Here is a 6083-nt window from a genome sequence, read left to right on the forward strand (position 1 = left end):
TTTCAGTCCTGAAAGGCCATCCAACAGGCTAGCTTGACTCCAAAAGGGAAATGCGTAGTGTCATTCTTTTGAGAACTCTTCAAACTATATGGAGTCATTTACAATGACAAACAGCAGCTTGTCAGTTGGTCTACAGGAGACACATTTTTTTGCCTGTACAGTTTACAATCATGCTCCTCAGAAAGGAAGCTGTTTAAATCTCAACATTTCAATGCCATTTTTTAGTTGCTAAGGATGTTGTTCTCCAGTGGATCAAAAAGTAAGCATTTATACTGAGAAACTTTTATTTATAATAAAAACATGTTGTTATAATTCATCTATTTACTGTAACAATTTACAAGGCTGTTAATCTCTTTTTCTAAACAAGGAAAGTTAATGATACATAGATTACGATAACAGCTAGAGTAACCTTCCCATTTCAAGTAATATTCGTGCTGTAATAAAAGCAGTTGATTCCTCTTATGAGGCACATTCCAAATAATTAATATGGCTCCCTGTTGACATTTGCTGTTGTTGCTCCAAGCAGTTTTCCAGCTAGTGTCATAGAGAGTAGAGAATTGGTGCTTTCTTTAGAGTTCTTTGTAATGATATCCAAGAAGAGCGTACTATGCTGGTACAAGAAATATACTGAAAACATCTCTTCAGGGGTATAAAACATTAAATGCAAAAGGATACTGTCTGCATGGACAGGATATATTTACTGCTTAGCACTTAGCCTGACTCAAGCAATTTGCATTATTAGTCACTACAATAACTGAACATTATTTGTGTTTAGAATCTATTGGCATGCCATAAATTTTATATTTGCTTTTTCAGTGTTTTAAGATAGAAAATTTGCTTCAGGCAAGCTTGTCACAGATAATACGTGAAGGTGCCTTTCCATTTTCATCTACATGTTTAAATTCCAGCTGATGCCAATAGTTAACAGAAGTCATCATTTTGACAATTGCTCAGTAGTGCAGCAGAGACAAACTAGTTGCTCTTCATAGATTCATAGATGCTAGGGTTGGAAGGGACCTCAACGGAACATCGAGTCTGACCCCCTGCCTAGGCAGGAAAGAGTGCTGGGGTCAGATGACCCAGCCAGATGCCTATCCAGCCTTCTCTTAAAGACCCACAAGGTAGGGGAGAGCACCACCTCCCTTGGAAGTCCATTCCAAATTTTGGCCACCCTTACTGTGAAGAAGCTTTTCTTGATATCTAGCCTAAATCTGCTCTCTGTCAGTTTGTGACCATTGTTCCTTGTTACCCCATGAGGCACACTGATGAACAGAGCATGTCCGATACCTTGCTGCGTACCCCTAAGGAATTTGTAGGTGGCCACAAGATCAACTCTCAGGCTTCTCTTGCAGAGGCTGAAGAGGTCCAGGTCCCTCAGTCTCTCCTCATAGGGCTTGTCCTATAAGCCCCTAACCATATGTGTGACCCTCCTCTGGACCCTCTTGAGTCTATCAACATCCTTCTTGAAGTACAATGCCCAAAACTGGACTCAGTACTCCAACTGTGGTCTGACCAATGCCGCACTCCTTGGATCTATTTGTCAGGCATCTGCTGATGTATGATAAAGTGTGATTAGCTTTGCTGAGGATTTCCTCACAGTGACAACTCATGTTCATCTTAGAGTCCATGATGACTCCGAGATCCCTTTCCGCTTCTGTGCTGCTGAGAGGGTTGCTTCCCAGCCAGTAGGTGTGCTGGATATTTTTGCACCCTAGGTGCAGCACTCTGCATTTGTCCTTGTTGTACTGCATCCTATTGTGTACTGCCCACTTTTCTAACCTGTCCAGGTCTGCCTGCAATTGTTCCCTACTCTCTAGAGTGTGCACTTCACCCCACAATTTAGTATCGTCCACAAACTTGGACAGAGTACACTTCACACCCACATCCAAGTCATCTAATAATATTTTAAATGTTGTAACTCCCCCCAACCTTTCCTATTTAAACAAACAATTTGAAGTTATGGTTTGCTATTACTTGACAATGACCCTGCTTAGGGGGAAAAATGATCTCCAAGAAGATATTGAAGTGATGATGTACACAAATTCTTGTGCTGTAACTATAGAAAAAATTCTGTTTGCAGTCACACTGGTGTAAATTAAAACCAATTCTACTGGAAGTATTAATAAAATCTTCTTCCAGTTTGGCGTGAGTGCAGGGGCAGGGCCCTAGGAGTTGAGAGGGATGGCTTTCACATGCAACATCAGAAGTTGCAGGCCAAAATCCTGGGAAAACCCTAGGAGTAAAAGTAAAAGTGATAGGAACTTTTATTTCAGGATGTCTGATTAAATGACCACAGTGGTCCCTGCTGGCCTTCCTAAAGAGACTTGGCCTTTTCCATTGACTTCATTAAGAACCAGGAATGCACCCTATGAAAAAGGGTTATACTCTGAAGGTGGAATCCCAGCAGTCAAATTCAGTGACAACAAACCCTATCACTGCCATGGGGTCAGGATTTCACTCAGAATACTAATATTTTTTAATCTTTACCCCTCCATCACTTAGATAAAGGACCAGAGGCCAGATTCAAAATGGGGTTGATGCATTCTCATCACCTCTTACCCTGAATTTATTACACTTTTCCTCTTATGTGCTGCTCAAATGGTTATGGGCACATGAAGGCACATGTGCATCAGCATACGTCTATGCATATTCTTAAAGCAAGCATACAGCAGATTGGAATTCTGTAAAGAGGCACAGAAATGCATAAGGCACCCAACTGGTCCAGTTAACTAGACATCCCTAAAGAAAGCTCAGCTAACACCACGATGTTGTGGCTATTAGGAGGTCTGTATTTCCATCAGTCAGATTGGCTTCTTAGCACAAAGCTCTAACATAAGCATGCATGTGAATGCTCTTATAGTATGTGGGGCATTTATGACCTTCATTGTGATCTTCCCTATGATTAGTCTGGGCAGCAATTCCAAAGGAAACACGCTGTTTTCCACTGCCATTTTTGTTCCCTTTATCTTTTTATTTGATCAGTGCTCTTGCAATGTCACCCTCTCTTCTGATTTTCTTAGGAGTTTTGCAGTATTTGTCAGTGACTTCAAGCCCCAGCTCATAGAGTTGAACGATGATGTGAGGATCTCTCCCTTCATTAAATAAATACATAAAATTCTCTTAAACCTCGTTGATGTAAAGAAATTTGAACATTAAAGACTTAGAAACCAAAAGGCAAATAAAAGGAAATCAACCTTTTGGTTCCACACCCTCGCTGCTGCAACATGACAATTTTGAAGCCAGGCTTACATTGTTTTGAGACACGACCTATTTTTAATTTGGCCCTATAGACTCTGAAACTTGATAGGGGCATAATCATGACTTGCTAATATAAGGCTAGATTTCACAGCTATCATTCTGGTGTTGAGCACTTATCTGCACAAGTAGTTCTACTGAAGTGGATGGGACTATTTAAGTGAGGGCTCAGAGCTCTAAGTGCTCTGCACATTAACTAGTAATGGGTTAATGAGTGGGAAACTATGGCTGTGTGAGGCAAAACAGTGCTTGAGTTGTAAGTAAGATACTCTTAAAGTATTTGGAGTGCTCTAAAAATAGCTGAACCTTTTTTAAATGAATGGCTCCATTTAAAAAAAACAACAACAACAACAACAAAACGGTACCCACCACTGACAAAATACCACAGGTCAAGATGTCTCTTTTGCTGATGGAAAGTTGGGCATGCTTAGCATTATAACAGCTTGCGTTGCCTTCTTCAAATCCCATTCTGACTATAACCATCTGGTGTTTCTGAGCCTGACTCTCAGGTAAAAATGTAAACAGCAATCAAATGTAATCAAAGTAACGAGTGATAAAGTTGCCAATTTCATCTATAATCTCTTCATTCAGGTTTCTTTTTTCCCCTTTATCTCATCTGTCATTATTCTCCTCAGCCAAGTTAGCAGTGTCTGAGGGAGTATCACTGTGGCTGCATGCTTGGCTTGCTCAGGAAATGAAGTCAGTGATTGTAGACCAAAGGTCACTCATGGTCTTCTCCCCATCAATGGCAACAGGAAAAGGTGCGGGAGAGGGTTAAAACAGTGGAAGCAAAAAAATAGATCTCCGTTTATTTAAATGCACTGCTAAAAATGACAGATGTTGATGGAAGTAGAATGGGAGGCTGAAAATAAAAGGAAGCCTGTCTTTCTAATCATGGCTTTGGTGTGTGAATAAGTACTATGAGTAGGTAAGACTTGGTTTGGTCTACACTACACTACACTACAGTGCACAACACTACAGTGGGCACAGCTATACAAGACGCTTACTGCGCATTAGCCTAATAACCCTTTGCAGTAGTGTGACAGTTAAAACCTGTGCTAACAGCCTACTGTGCAGTGTTATTAGGTTAATGCACAGTCAGTGTCACAAATAACCATGCACTGGCACTACTGGACAGTAACTCTAGTTACTGTGCATTTAGTTAGTGCTTTATTAAACAAGTACTAAACTAAAAGTGTAGTATCTAAGGCACATTAATGAACGTGTGGACATGCCCACTATCAACAGAAGTTGCCTTGGTCACCAGTCTGCCATGCACCCAGAAACAAATTTGATACGTTGGCAAAGCTTAGCTTTCCCATTGTCTGAACTCACTCCAGGTCCTAGTAAAGAGATATTCAAAATTAATCTATGTTGCATATATTTTCCTTACAAAAGCACTTCCATGGCCATCCTTACAGTATCTGAGTGCCTTCTGGTCAGCAAAGTGTTTTATCCTCACAGCAGTTGTTGGAGGTAGGTGTGTGGCACGGCACTGTGTGTGCCTGTCATTTTAAGGTCCTGGAGCTGGAAGCCGCCAGGTGCCTAATGAGGGCAGCCATTTTCGGTTCAGGGCTGCCCATATAAATGGCACAGTTTGGCTGCTAAGGGCAGGCAACAACACTGCCTGGCCAGAGGGCTGCTGAGTTTCATCCAGAGGTAAGGGAGGAGCTGTAGGGGATGGTAGGAGGCTCCTGGTCCTGGGTATGACCTAGAACTGCACCCTACTGGGAGTGGGTGGCCTGGTGGGGCTAGCAGTGGCATGGGAGCCCCCAGGAAATGCCAGTGATCACCCTGGTGAAAGGTGGGTTGGGGTGCCTTAACCCTTACCCCTCACCTTTGGGTGGGTTGCATTCCATCAGAGGCAGTTGTGGGGCTACAGTTCCATTGCAGGTAGTTGTTGGGGTGCAAGCCCTGAGGAGGAGAGTAGGGAGCAAGGGCCAGGTATGGCTGAGGCTGCCTGCACCCTGTGGGGGTCTGAGACCCCAAGGGGGAGAGATGGGGCCAGGCATGGCTGTGGCCACCTAAGCCCACCTGAAGAGGGAAGCCCAGAGACCACTAGTAGAGGGGGCAGTGAAGAGGAGCCCCAGTGAGTAAGGGGCAGAGATCTGGGGGGCTGTGCTGAGGTGCCCCAGTGTGAGGGGGGCTGTGATGAGAAGCCCAGTGAGGGAAGAATGGGGGCTCATCCAGAGAGTAAGAGGGCTGAGTCCTGACCCCAGTGAGTCCTCTACGGTGGAGAGGCAAAGCATGGGTCGAAAATAACATCCATAGTAGCATCATGACCTGCTGCTGGGGCGGGGGTGGGGAGTGAGAGTCCCCTGTGAGACCCTGAGGCACCAGTCATGGTGTGAGGTACCCCAGCTCCCCACATCCGTGAAGGAGGACCCAGAGAGGGGGACCCCAGGGGAAGAGTCAGGGTCATACACTGAGGCCTGTCAGAGCTTCCCCTGACTGGCCCAGGTGGGGGCCAGGACCAGGAGGGTCAGAAAGGCAAGGAGGCCCACTGAGAGGGATGCCCAAGAGCCAGGGGCCTAGGGCCCCAACTGGCCTGGGGTGGGCCAGGGCTAGAGGAGCCGAAGGTCCCAGTGAGGGGACCACACCCGAAGGGGGATCTGCTGCAAGGAGATGTGGCCCAGTATGACGGCAGCAAAGTCCACCTGAAGGGAGGAACCCAGGTGGGGTCCTACAGTAGGATTCTGGGGCCCACTGTGTTGGACTGGCGTGTATGAGAACATCATGGTGTCATCTGGGCCCAGAGGGTGGACTCCTGGAGGGAGTGAGGGGCTTCAGACTCCAACCTTATTGAGAGAGTACCCTCAACTGGCCCA

General features: G+C 45.1%; 1 protein-coding gene across 12 annotated transcripts in view; it reads right to left on the reverse strand.

Annotated features, from left to right (window-relative positions):
• The window catches only part of ADGRL3 (adhesion G protein-coupled receptor L3), a 1275722-nt gene that overhangs the window by 375679 nt on the left and 893960 nt on the right, over positions 1–6083 (reverse strand). The window lies entirely within an intron of this gene.

The sequence above is a fragment of the Gavialis gangeticus genome, unplaced genomic scaffold, assembly GCF_001723915.1.
Source record: "Gavialis gangeticus isolate Ggan-Ray unplaced genomic scaffold, GavGan_comp1, whole genome shotgun sequence".
In the NCBI taxonomy this organism is placed as follows: Eukaryota; Metazoa; Chordata; order Crocodylia; family Gavialidae; genus Gavialis; species Gavialis gangeticus.